Source organism: Coregonus lavaretus, assembly GCF_964263955.1.
Source record: "Coregonus lavaretus genome assembly, chromosome: 2".
NCBI classification, from domain to species: Eukaryota; Metazoa; Chordata; class Actinopteri; order Salmoniformes; family Salmonidae; genus Coregonus; species Coregonus lavaretus.
The window spans coordinates 7,773,832-7,788,663 of NC_139989.1; positions in this window are offsets into that span (position 1 = coordinate 7,773,832).

Sequence of the window (14,832 nt, forward strand, 5' to 3'; positions counted from 1 at the left end):
GCTGACTAAATACTGTTTTCCCCCACTGTATCTGTGACCAACAGATGGATATCTGCATTCCCAGTCATGTCCATAGAAATCCATAGATTAGGGCCTAATTTATTTATTTCAAATTGTTGCATGTTGCGTTTATATTTTTGTTCAGTGTAAATGAGAGCACATGGGAAATGCTGAAAGCCAAGGAAATCAGGTGCCGTTCATCACAGACTGATAAAAAGCTATATGCATACTCATCAAGTGAACCATTACCAGTAGAAGGGGTTTTCACATGCCAAATAAAGATAGGCAAGTGTGGCACACACACTGAGTTCACTGTGATATGTGGACCCGGATAGCGGTTGCTAGGGAAAGAGACTACCATGAAATTGGGTGTGCTAAAAGTGGGTGTGGACATAGCAGCAGTGACAGATGCAGATAAAACAGCAGTACCCCAAGTTGTTTGAAGGGGTGGGTAAGCTCAACACGAAGCAGATCAATGTACATGCTAATGAAAATGTGACACCAGTAGCATAAGTCTCCAGAGTGGCGCAGTGGTCTAAGGCACTGCGCCACTCGAGATCCTGGTTCGAATCCAGGCTCTGTCGTAGCCGGCCGCGACCGGGAGACCCATGGGGCGGCGCAGAATTGGCCCAGCGTCGTCCAGGGTAGGGGAGGGAATGGCCGGCAGGGATGTAGCTCAGTTGGTAGAGCATGTTGTTTGCAACGCCAGGGTTGTGCATGGCCAGGCACGACTCCAACACCATCATTAAGTTTGCCGACGACACAACAGTGGTAGGCCTGATCACCGACAACGATGAGACAGCCTATAGGGAGGAGGTCAGAGATCTGGCCGTGTGGTGCCAGGACAACAACCTCTCCCTCAACGTGACCAAGACAAAGGAGATGATTGTGGACTACAGGAAAAAAAAGAGGACTGAGCACGCCCCCATTCTCATCGACGGGGCTGTAGTGGAACAGGTTGAGAGCTTCAAGTTCCTTGGTGTCCACATCACCAACGAACTATCATGGTCCAAACACACCAAGACAGTCGTGAAGAGGGCACGACAAAGCCTATTCCCCCTCAGGAGACTAAAAAGATTTGGCATGGGTCCTCAGATCCTCAAAAAATTCTACAGCTGCACCATCGAGAGCATCCTGACTGGTTGCATCACCGCCTGGTATGGCAACTGCTTGGCCTCTGACCGCAAGGCACTACAGAGGGTAGTGCGTACGGCCCAGTACATAAGCTCCCTGCCATCCAGGACCTCTATACCAGGCGGTGTCAGAGGAAGGCCCTCAAAATTGTCAAAGACTCCAGTCACCCTAGTCATAGACTGTTCTCTCTGCTACCGCACGGCAAGCGGTACCGGAGTGCCAAGTCTAGGTCCAAAAGACTTCTCAACAGCTTCTACCCCCAAGCCATAAGACTCCTGAACAGCTAATCATGGCTACCCGGACTATTTGCACTGCCCCCCCACCCCATACTTTTTACGCTGCTGCTACTCTGTTAAGTATTTATGCATAGTCACTTTAACTCTACCCACATGTACATATTACCTCAACTACCTCAACTAGCCGGTGCCCCCGCACATTGACTATGCAACGGTACCCCCCTGTATATATAGCCTCCCTACTGTCACTTTATTCTATTGTATATATAGCCTCCCTACTGTCACTTTATTTTTACTTCTGCTCTTTTTTTCTCAACACTTTTTTGTTGTTGTTTTATTCTTACTTTTTTGTTTAAAATAAATGCACTGTTGGTTAAGGGCTGTAAGTAAGCATTTCACTGTAATGTCTGCACCTGTTGTATTCGGCGCATGTGACCAATAAAATTTGATTTGATTTGATTTGATTTGAATTCCCACAGTGGGCCAGTATGAAAAATAAAAAAATTATGTATGCACTCACTAACTGTAAATCGCTCTGGATAAGCGCGTCTGCTAAATGACTAAAATGTAAATGTAGCACAGGGCCTTAGGCGTGTACCATTCCACCTGAGAGAAGCTGTGGAGAAAAAGATCAAGGAACTTAAAAATATGGACTTAATTTTGAGAGTGGATGGTGCCACACTGTGGATGAATCCGGTAGTGGTGGTGCCAAAATCGGATGGCGACATAAGACTGTGTCTGGGCATGAGACAAGCAAACACAGCAATAATACTTGGTATGTACCCAATCCCCACAGTAGATGAACTTTTGCAAGGAATGAATGCGTCTGTCATGTTCAGTAAACTGGATCTTAAATGGTGATAACACCAGAGTCAAGAGGCATAACAACGTTTGCAGTGCATAGTGGGATATACAGGTATAAAATACTCATATTCTGGGTTTTATCAGCGAGCGAGCAGTATCAACATGAAATCGCAACAGCACTGGCAGGCATGGAGGGTATGGAGAACCTATTGGGTGACATCATCCACGCCACGGATAAGGAGACCCATGACCTGCGGCTACATGCTGTCCTCAACAGGCTGGAGAGCTGTGGACTGACTCAACTCAGAGAAATGTCAGGTCAACATGGACAAGTTGGTGTTTATGGGCATGCTACTCTCACAGAAGGGCATCGGTCCCACAGCTGAAAGGGTGAGAGCGGTGGTCGAGTCCAGGGAGCCATCGGTCCCACAGCTGAGGGTGAGAGCAGTGGTCGAGGCCAGGGAGGGTGAGAGCGGTGGTCGAGTTCAGGGAGCCATCGTTCCCACAGCTGAGGGTGAGAGCGGTGGTCGAGTCCAGGGAGCCATCGGTCCCCACAGCTGAGGGTGAGAGCAGTGGTCGAGTCCAGGGAGCCATCGGTCCCACAGCTGAGAGGGTGAGAGCAGTGGTCGAGGCCAGGGAGGGTGAGAGCGGTGGTCAAAGCCAGGGAGCCTGAGGCTGCATCAGAGGTTCGTACCTTACTAGGCTTAGTGGGCTACAGCAGTAGGTTCATTCCCCGGCTCTCTACACTCTCAGAGCCTCTGTGGAAGTTGACCAAGAAGGACACAACATTCCACTTTGGACCGGAACAGAAGAAGGCATTTCAGACATTAAAAGAGAAACCTAGGAGCTGTGCCTGTGCAAGAACAACACAGAGAAATGTTTCCAGTCTGTTATGTGAGCAGGAGTCTGTCAGAGTGTGAACGCAGATATTCACAGACTGAGCGTGAGGCCCTTGCATTGGTTTGGACTTGTGAAATGCTTCACCCGTATGTATACGGCAGGGGATTTAATGACTGATCAAACCCCTACAACTCATCCAGAATGCCGCAGCCCGTCTGGTGTTCAACCATCCCAAGTTCTCTCACGTCACCCCGCTCCTCCGCACACTCCACTGGCTTCCAGTTGAAGCTCGCATCTGTTACAAGTCCATGGTGCTTGCCTATGGAGCTGTGAGGGGAACGGCACCTCCGTACCTTCAGGCTCTGATCAGTCCCTACACCCAAACGAGGGCATTGCGTTCATCCACCTCTGGCCTGCTGGCTCCCCTTCCTCTGCGGAAGTATAGTTCCCGCTCAGCCCAGTCAAAACTGTTCGCTGCTCTGGCACCCCAATGGTGGAACAAGCTCCCTCACGACGCCAGGACAGCGGAGTCACTCACCACCTTCCGGAGACATTTGAAACCCCACCTCTTTAAGGAATTCCTGGGATAGGATAAAGTAATCCTTCTACCCCCCCCATAAAAAAAATAATAAAAAAATATATATATATATATTGTAAAGTGGTTATCCCACTGGCTATAGGGTGAATGCACCAATTTGTAAGTCGCTCTGGATAAGAGCGTCTGCTAAATGACGTAAATGTAAATAAGACGTTAGAGGCTATTTACAGTCCTCACTCAAAGCCATATACTCACATAGTTCAGTGGGTGCTGAGGCTCCAACCTTATGACTTTTGTGTTGTCCACATACCAGGGAAAAACAACATCGCTGACCCTCTGTCTCGTCTACTCGGAGAGACTGCAGTGAAATAATCACACACACATGGAGCAGACTCCATTTTGCTCCTCCTTTCCTATAGGCAGAAACTCAAACAGGAAGCACCCGTGCTAAGGACTATTCAACGCTGGTCTGACCAATCAGAATCCACGCTTCAAGATTGTTTTGATCACGCGGACTGGGATATGTTCCGGGTAGCCTCTGAGAATAATATAGATGGATACGCTGATTCAGTGAGTGGGTTTATAAGGAAGTGTATAGGAGATGTCGTACCCACTGTGACTATTAAAACCTACCCTAACCAGAAACCGTGGATAGATGGCAGCATTCGGGAAAAACTGAAAGCACGAACCACCGCATTTAACCATGGCAAGGTGACTGGGAATATGGCAGAATACAAACAGAGTGGTCGTTCCCTCCGCAAAGCAATCAAACAGGCAAAATGTCAATATCGAGACATATGTGGCAGGGTTTACAGACAATCACGGACTACAATAGGAAAACCAGCCACGTCGCGGTCACCGACGTCTTGCTGCCAGACAAGCTAAACAAGTTCTTTGCCCGCTTTGAGGATAACACATTGCCATCGACGCGGCCAGCTGCCAAGAACTGTGGGCTCTCCTTCTCAGTGGCTGACGTGAGTAAGACATTTAAACGTGTTAACCCTCGCAAGGCTGCCGGCCCAGACGGCATTCCTAGCCGTGTCCTCAGAGCATGTGCAGACCAGCTGGCCGGTGTGTTTACGGACATATTCAATCTCTCCCTATCCCAGTCTGCTGTCCCCACATGCTTCAAGATGGCCACCATTGTTCCTGTACCGAAGAATGCAAAGGTAACTGAACTAAATGACTATCGCCCCGTAGCACTCAATTCTGTCATCATGAAGTGCTTTGAGAGACTAGTCAAGGATCATATCACCTACAGTCGTGGTCAAAAGTTGAGAATGACACAAATACTAATTTTCACAAAGTCTGCTGCCTCAGATTTGATGATGGCAATTTGCATATACTCCAGAATGTCATGAAGAGTGATCAGATGAATTGCAATTAATTGCAAAGTCCCTCTTTGCCATGAAAATGAACTTAATCCCCCCCAAAAATGTCCACTGCATTTCAGCCCTGCCACAAAATGACCAGCTGCCATCATGTCAGTGATTCTCTCATTAACACAGGTGAGAGTGTTGACGAGGACAAGGCTGGAGATCACTCTGTCATGCTGATTGAGTTAGAATAACAGACTGAAAGCTTTAAAAGGAAGGTGGTGCTTGAAATCATTGTTCTTCCTCTGTTAACCATGGTTACCTGCAAGGAAACATGTGCCGTCATCATTACTTTGCACAAAAAAGGCTTCACAGGCAAGGATATTGCTGCTAGTAAGATTGCACCTAAATCAACCATTTATCGGATCATCAAGAACTTCAAGGAGAGAGGTTCAATTGTTGTGAAGAAGGCATCAGGGCGCCCAAGAAAGTCCAACAAGCACCAGGACCGTCTCCTAAAGTTGATTCAGCTGCGGGATCGGGGCACCACCAGTGCAGAGCTTGCTCAGGAATGGCAGCAGGCAGGTGTGAGTGCATCTGCACGCACAGTGAGGCGAAGACCTTTGGAGGATGGCCTGGTGTCAAGAAGGGCAGCAAAGAAGCCACTTCTCTCCAGGAAATACATCAGGGACAGACTGATATTCTGCAAAAGGTACAGGGATTGGACTTCTGAGGACTGGGGTAAAGTCATTTTCTCTGATGAATCCCCTTTCCGATGGTTTGGGGCATCCGGAAAAAACCTTGTCCGGAGAAGACAAGGTGAGCGCTACCATCAGTCCTGTGTCATGCCAACAGTAAAGCATCCTGAGACCATTCATGTGTGGGGTTGCTTCTCAGCCAAGAGAGTGGGCTCACTCACAATTTTGCCTAAGAACACAGCCATGAATAAAGAATGGTACCAACACATCCTCCGAGAGCAACCTCTCCCAACCATCCAAGAACAGTTTGGTGACGACCAATGCCTTTTCCAGCATGATGGAGCACCTTGCCATAAGGCAAAAGTGATAACTAAGTGGCTCTGGGAACAAAACATCGACATTTTGGGTCCATGGCCAGAAAACTCCCCAGACCTTAATCCCATTGAGAACTTGTGGTCGATCCTCAAGAGGTGGGTGGACAAACAAAAACCCACAAATTCTGACAAACTCCAAGCATTGATTATGCAAGAATGGGCTGCCATCAGTCAGGATGTGGCCCAGAAGTTAATTGACAGCATGCCAGGGCGGATTGCAGAGGTCTTGAAAAAGAAGCGTCAACACTGCAATTATTGACTATTTGTATAAACTAAATGTAATTGTCAATAAAAGCCTTTGACACTTATGGAATGCTTGTAATTATACTTCAGTATACCATAGTAACATCTGACAAAAATATATCATAACACTGAAGCAGCGAACTTTGTGAAGACCAATACTTGTGTCATCCTCAAAACTTTTGACCACGACTGTACACCTTACCTGTCACCCTAGACCCACTTCAATTTGCTTACCGCCCCAATAGGTCCACAGACAATGCAATTGCCATCACACTGCACACTGACCTATCCCATCTGGACAAGAGGAATACCTATGTAAGAATGCTGTTCATTGACTATAGCTCAGCATTCAACACCATAGTACCCTCCAAGCTCATCATTAAGCTTGAGGCCCTGGGTCTCAACCCCGCCCTGAGCAATTGGGTCCTGGACTTCCTGACGGGCCGCCCCCAGGTGGTGAAGGTAGGAAACAACATCTCCACTTCACTGATCCTCAACATTGGGGCCCCACAAGGGTGTGTGCTCAGCCCCCTCCTGTACTCCCTGTTCACTTCTCAATCATCAAGTTTGCAGACGACACAACAGTAGTAGGCTTGATTACAAACAACGATGACACAGCCTACAGGGAGGAGGTGAGGGCTCTCGGAGTGTGGTGTCAGGAAAATAACCTCTCACTCAACGTCAACAAAACAAATGAGATGATCGTGGACTTCAGGAAACAGCAGAGGGAGTACCCCCCTATCCACATCGACGGGACAGCAGTGGAGAAGGTGGAAAGTTATAAGTTCCTTGGCGTACACATCACTGACAAACGGAAATGGTCCACCCCCACAGACAGTGTGGTAAAGAAGGCGCAACAGCGTCTCTTCATCCTCAGGAGGCTGAAGAAATTTGGCTTGTCACCTAAATCCTCACAAACTTTTACAGATGCACAATTGAGGGCATCCTGTCGGGCTGTATCACCGCCTGGTACGGCAACTGCACCGCCCACAACTGCAGGGCTCTCCAGAGGGTGGTGCGGTCTGCACAACACATCACCGGGGGCAAACTACCTGCCCTCCAGGACACCTACAGCACCAAATGTCAAAGGAAGTCCAAAAAGATAATCAAGGACAACTACCACCCGAGCCACTGCCTGTTCACCCCGAAGGCGAGGTCAGTACAAGTGCATCAAAGCTGGGACCGAGAGACTGAAAAACAGCTTCTATCTCAAGGCCATCAGACTGTTAAACAGCCATCACTAGCACAGAGGAGCTGCTGCCTACATACAGACTTGAAAATCACTGGCCACTTTAATAATGCCACTTTAATACATTTACATTTTAGTTATTTAGCAGACGCTCTTATCCAGAGCGACTTACAGTTAGTGAGTGCATACATTTTCATACTGGTCCTCCGTGGGAATCAAACCCACAACCCTGGCATTGCAAGCGCCATGCTCTACCAACTGAGCTACACGGGACATAATAATGTTTACATATGTTGCATTACTTGTCTCATATGTATATACTGTATTCTATACTATCGTAATAATATTTACATATCTTGCATTACCCATCTCATATGTATATACTGTATTCTATACTATCTATTGCATCTTAGCCTATGCCGCTCTGACAATGACATTCCTCATCCATATATTTATATATTCTTATTCCATTCCATTACTTAGATTTGTGTGAGTTAGATATTTGTTGTGGAACTGTTAGATATCACTTGCTAGATATTACTGACTGTCGGAACTAGAAGCACAAGCATTTCGCTACACTCGCAATAACATCTGCTAACCATGTGTATGTGACCAATACATTTGATTTGATTTTGATTTCATTTGAGGAGTATGTGAGATTTGTGGCTGTGAACACAACTCCAAGTGCAATGACAACAAGGGAAGTGGAAGAAGCATCGGCAACGCTAAGAGAGGTGAGAAATGCTATTCAGAGAGGGTGTTAGGAGACATGCCACGCATATACCCCTATAGCAAATTACCTGTGTGTAATTGGACAGTTAGTCCTAAGGGGAAAAAACATTTTGCCCCATGTAGCCTTAGCTCACGAGGGACATTTGGGCATTGTAGGTACAAAACATCTCAGGAGTTAAGTATGGTGGCTGGGCAGGGACAAGGCTGCAGAGAGACACGTCAAGTCATGTCACGGTTGCCAGATTGTAGCACGACCAGATGTGCCAGGACCCCTGAGACGTGCCAGAACCCCACAGCCCTACCTGACGGGCCGTGGCAGGACGTCGCCACTGACCTATTGGACCACCACCAACAGGACACAGGTTGCGGTACAGGTAAAGAATAAGTGTTGTTGTGTATGTCAGGTTGACTGAAGTTTATATCCAATTACAACGGGCGGGTCTAATCCTGGACGCTGATTGGTTAAAACCAACAATATATCCTCCAAACAGCAGCTTCTCTGGCATTATCACTTAAGTAAAGGGGGGATGTCGTGTATTGATGTGACATACTGATATGACGCCACCTCATCAGTAAACAATGCTGAGTTCTTGTTACACCGACAATCTTGGAGTAAAGACATGTTGAAGTTTACCTCTGAGTCCGGTTGATTCAATTCAGTATAATAACCTAACTTAGCACAAGTTGTAAGTGTAGAATTGAACACTGTGCACTTTCACCACCCTGTGAAGTTCATTAGGAAAAACAAGAGAATGTATGCAGCAACCTTAGTATAACTGCTCAAACTCCCAGTTTTACTTCTGTATGCATTTGTCGAACGAACAATTTATCTGTCGGCATTCATGAAATTGTACCGAAAGTTTGTGATTCCATAATTTTTTATAATATGGTATGACTTTACTGGCATAAAAACTGTGGAAGGTGGTTAGTGGCGAGGACTGTTTTGGCATATTAGATCCATCCCTTTTTGATCTACCCAGGTGCCTAGAGCAGGGATATACATACAGGGGGGGAAAGGATTTAGTCAGCCACCAATTGTGCAAGTTCTCCCACTTAAAAAGATGAGAGAGGCCTGTAATTTTCATCATAGGTACACGTCAACTATGACAGACAAATTGAGAAAAAGAAATCCAGAAAATCACATTGTAGGATTTTTAATGAATTTATTTGCAAATTATGGTGGAAAATAAGTATTTGGTCACCTACAAACAAGCAAGATTTCTGGCTCTTACAGACCTGTAACTTCTTCTTTAAGAGGCTCCTCTGTCCTCCACTCGTTACCTGTATTAATGGCACCTGTTTGAACTTGTTATCAGTATAAAAGACACCTGTCCACAACCTCAAACAGTCACACTCCAAACTCCACTATGGCCAAGACCAAAGAGCTGTCAAAGGACACCAGAAACAAAATTGTAGACCTGCACCAGGCTGGGAAGACTGAATCTGCAATAGGTAAGCAGCTTGGTTTGAGGAAATCAACTGTGGGAGCAATTATTAGGAAATGGAAGACATACAAGACCACTGATAATCTCCCTCGATCTGGGGCTCCACGCAAGATCTCACCCCGTGGGGTCAAAATGATCACAAGAACGGTGAGCAAAAATCCCAGAACCACACGGGGGGACCTAGTGAATGTGAACCTGCAGAGAGCTGGGACCAAAGTAACAAAGCCTACCATCAGTAACACACTACGCCGCCAGGGACTCAAATCCTGCAGTGCCAGACGTGTCCCCCTGCTTAAGCCAGTACATGTCCAGGCCCGTCTGAAGTTTGCTAGAGTGCATTTGGATGATCCAGAAGAGGATTGGGAGAATGTCATATGGTCAGATGAAACCAAAATAGAACTTTTTGGTAAAAACACAACTCGTCGTGTTTGGAGGACAAAGAATGCTGAGTTGCATCCAAAGAACACCATACCTACTGTGAAGCATGGGGGTGGAAACATCATGCTTTGGGGCTGTTTTTCTGCAAAGTGACCAGGACAACTGATCCGTGTAAAGGAAAGAATGAATGGGGCCATGTATCGTGAGATTTCTTCCATCAGCAAGGGCATTGAAGATGAAACGTGGCTGGGTCTTTCAGCATGACAATGATCCCAAACACACCGCCCGGGCAACGAAGGAGTGGCTTCGTAAGAAGCATTTCAAGGTCCTGGAGTGGCCTAGCCAGTCTCCAGATCTCAACCCCATAGAAAATCTTTGGAGGGAGTTGAAAGTCCGTGTTGCCCAGCGACAGCCCCAAAACATCACTGCTCTAGAGGAGATCTGCATGGAGGAATGGGCCAAAATACCAGCAACAGTGTGTGAAAACCTTGTGAAGACTTACAGAAAACGTTTGACCTGTGTCATTGCCAACAAAGGGTATATAACAAAGTATTGAGAAACGTTTGTTATTGACCAAATACTTATTTTCCACCATAATTTGCAAATAAATTCATAAAAAATCCTACAATGTGATTTTCTGGATTTCCCAAGTTTATGTCACAGAATTGCATCAAAGAGTGGCATCTTGGGGTCACAAAGTCTCCAAAACAACCATCAGACGCTCTCTACATGCCAACAAGCTGTTTGGGAGGCATGCAAGGAAAAAGCCTTTTCTCACTAACACTCACAAACGTAAACGTCTGGAGTTTGCTAAGCGGCACTGGGACTTCAACTGGGATCGTGTGCTTTGGTCAGATGAGACTAAGATTGAGCTTTTTGGCAACAAACACTCTAAGTGGGTCTGACGTAAAACAAAAGATGAGTATGCCGAAAAGCACCTCATGCCCACCGTGAAGTATGGTGGAGGATCTGTGATGCTGTGGGCCTGTTTCTCTTCCAAAGGCCCTGGGAACCTTGTTAGGGTGCATGGCATTATGAACGCTTTGAACTACCAGGACATTTTAAATAAAAACCTGATGGCCTCTGCCAGAAAGCTGAAGATGGGTCGTCATTGGGTCTTTCAGCAGGATAATGATCCAAAACATGTGGCAAAATCTACACAAAAATGGTTCAGCAGTCACAAACTCAAGGTCCTCCCATGGCCATCTCAGTCCCCAGACCTCAACCCAATCGAAAACCTGTGGGGCGAGCTAAAGAGGAGAGTGCATAAGAGAGGACCCGGGACACTGGATGATCTAGAAAGATTGTGCAAAGAAGAATGGTCAAAGATCCCTCTCTCTGTGTTCTCCAATCTTGTGAAATGTTATAGGAGGAGATTAAGTGCTGTCTTGTTGGCAAAAGGGGGTTGTACAAAGTATTAACATCAGGGGTGCCAATAATTGTGGGACACATGATTTCAAGTTTTTTTTTCTAAATGTGTGATTTTTTTTTTTTTACACCAAAGTAATGTACTTAAATAAAAGGTTGGATTTTTCTCTTTTTTTGCATTTGGGTTCTATGTTGTTTAAAAAAAAAGGAGAATTTTTGGAAGTCCTCGACCACATCTTAAACAGGGGTGCCAATAATTGTGGAGGGCACTGTATATATATATATATTATTTTTTTTTGCAGGGGGTTGGGGGGAAGTCAGTAAGGGTCTCAATTTACTGTTGAGAGTTAGAATAATAGAATACACAAGGTACAATTTCGAAATTCAGTTTTGTATCAGCAGTCACTCAATTAGCCCATGCCAGCGATTTATTTATTTATTGGTAAATTAGTCTAGCAGCCAGCTATCTGAACTGGTAGTAAGCATGGTTGAATTACCGACCGGGATGGGGCCCATTGATCATCAGTCATCATATTAAAAACTGCAAACATTTGCCTCCACCCTATGGCAAAATGTGTAGAACTGCAGGAAATTCGCTGGAACACTGCTAATTTGTATCTCCGGCCCACGGCAAAATGTGTAGAATTGCAGGAAATTAACTTTAAAACTATTTTTCTCTTCGCTGTCACGAAGGGGGCCGCTAAAATGTTTTGCTCGTAAGGTCCCTGGCCTAGGGTAGCGGGCCAAATAATTTTTTTGGCCCCCCCAAGTTTTCTGAGCTAAAGTCTATACAGTGAGGGAAAAAAGTATTTGATCCCCTGCTGATTTTGTACGTTTGCCCACTGACAAAGACATGATCAGTCTATAATTTTAATGGTAGGTTTATTTGAACAGTGAGAGACAGAATAACAACAACAAAAAAATCCAGAAAAACGCATGTCAAAAATGTTATAAATTTATTTGCATTTTAATGAGGGAAATAAGTATTTGACCCCTCTGCAAAACATGACTTAGTACTTGGTGGCAAGTGCATACATTATTTTTTTATTTTTCATACCCAGGTGGGAATCGAACCCACAACCCTGGCGTTGCAAACGCCATGCTCTACCAACTGAGCTACATCCCTGCCGGCCATTCCCTCCCCTACCCTGGACGACGTTGGGCCAATTGTGCGCCGCCCCATGTGTCTCATGGTCGTGGCCGGCTACGACAGAGCCTGGATTCGAACCAGGATCTCTAGTGGCACAGCTAGCACTGCCTTAGACTGCTGCGCCAGTCGGGAGGTTTGTTGCCTTGGCCGTGTGTTTTGGGTCATTGTCATGCTGGAATACCCATTCACGACCCATTTTCAATGCCCTGGCTGAGGGAAGGAGGTTCTCACCCAAGATTTGACGGTACATGGCCCCGTCCATCGTCCCTTTGATGCGGTGAAGTTGTCCTGTCCCCTTAGCAGAAAAACACCCCCAAAGCATAATGTTTCCACCTCCATGTTTGACGGTGGGGATGGTGTTCTTGGTGTCATAGGCAGCATTCCTCCTCCTCCAAACATGGCGAGTTGAGTTGATGCCAAAGAGCTCGATTTTGGTCTCATCTGACCACAACACTTTCACCCAGTTCTCCTGTGAATCATTCAGATGTTCATTGGCAAACTTCAGATGGCCCTGTATATGTGCTTTCTTGAGCAGGGTGACCTTGCGTGCGCTGCAGGATTTCAGTACTTCACGGCGTAGTGTGTTACCAATTGTTTTCTTGGTGACTATGGTCCCAGCTGCCTTGAGGTCATTGACAAGATCCTTCCGTGTAGTTATTGGCTGATTCCTCACCGTTCTCATGATCATTGCAACTCCACGAGGTGAGATCTTGCATGGAGCCCCAGGCCGAGGGAGATTGACAGTTCTTTTGTGTTTCTTCCATTTGCGAATAATCGCACCAACTGTTGTCACCTTCTCACCAAGCTGCTTGGCGATGGTCTTGTAGCCCATTCCAGCCTTGTGTAGGTCTACAATCTTGTCCCTGACATCCTTGGAGAGCTCTTTGGTCTTGGCCATGGTGGAGAGTTTGGAATCTGATTGATTGATTGCCTCTGTGGACAGGTGTCTTTTATACAGGTAACAAACTGAGATTAGGAGAAGAGTGTGCTCCTAATCTCAGCTTGTTACCTGTATAAAAGACACCTGGGAGCCAGAAATCTTTCTGATTGAGAGGGGGTCAAATACTTATTTCCCTCATTAAAATGCAAATCAATGTCTAAAATTTTTTACATGCATTTTTCTGGATTTTTTTGTTGTTATTCTGTCTCTCACTGTTCAAATAAACCTACCATTAATATTATAGACTGATCATTTCTTTGTCAGTGGGCAAACGTACAAAATCATCAGGGGATCAAATACTTTTTCCCCCTCACTGTATTTATTTTTTATTTTTTATTGTTGGGACATAAGACTGTAAAAACACCAGCAATTTAGCGCAAAGTGATTTTAATTTTGGAAATCTGTTCGTTCCTAAGTATTCCAACACATAATAGAGAGATACAGTGCCTTCGGAAAGTATTCAGACCCCTTGACATTTTCCACATTTTGTTACGTTACAGACTTATTCTAAAATTGATTAAACAAATAAAAATCCTTAGCAATCTACACACAATACCCCACAATGACAAAACGAAAACAGGTTTTCAGAAAATGCTTGCAAATGTATTAAAAATTTAAAACAGAAATACCTTATTTTACATAAGTATTCAGACCCTTGAGACTCAAAATTAAGCTCAGGTGCATCCTGTTTCCATTGATCATCCTTGAGATGTTTCTACAACTTGATTGGAGTCCACCTGTGGTAAATTCAATTGATTGGACATGATTTGGAAAGGCACACAACTGTCTATATAAGGTCCCACAGTTGACAGTGCATGTCAGAGCAAAAACCAAGCCATGAGGTCGAAGGAATTGTCTGTAGAGCACCGAGACAGGATTGTGTCAAGGCACAGATCTGGGGAAGGGTACCAAAAAAATGTCTGCAGCATTGAAGGTCCCCAAGAACACAGTGTCCTCCATCATTGTTAAATGGAAGAAGTTTGGAACCACCAAGACTCTTCCTAGAGCTGGCAGCCGGCCAAACTGAGCAATCGGGGGAGAAGGATCTTGGTCAGGGAGGTGACCAAGAACCCGATGGTCACTCTGACAGAGCTCTAGAGTTCCTCTGTGGAGATAGGAGAACCTTCCAGAAGGACAACCATCTCAGCAGCACTCCACCAATCAGGCCTTTATGGTAGAGTGACCAGATGGAAGCCACTCCTCAGTAGGCACATGACAGCCCGCTTGGAGTTTGCTAAAAGGCACCTAAAGACTCTCAGACCATGAGAAACAAGATTCTCTGGTCTGATGAAACCAATATTGAACTCATTGGCCTGAATGCCAAGCGTCACGTCTGAAAGAAACCTGGCACCATCCCTACGGTGAAACATGGTGGTGGCAGCATCATGCTGTGGGGATGTTTTTCAACGGCAGGGACTGGTAGACTAGTCAGGATCAAGGCAAAGAT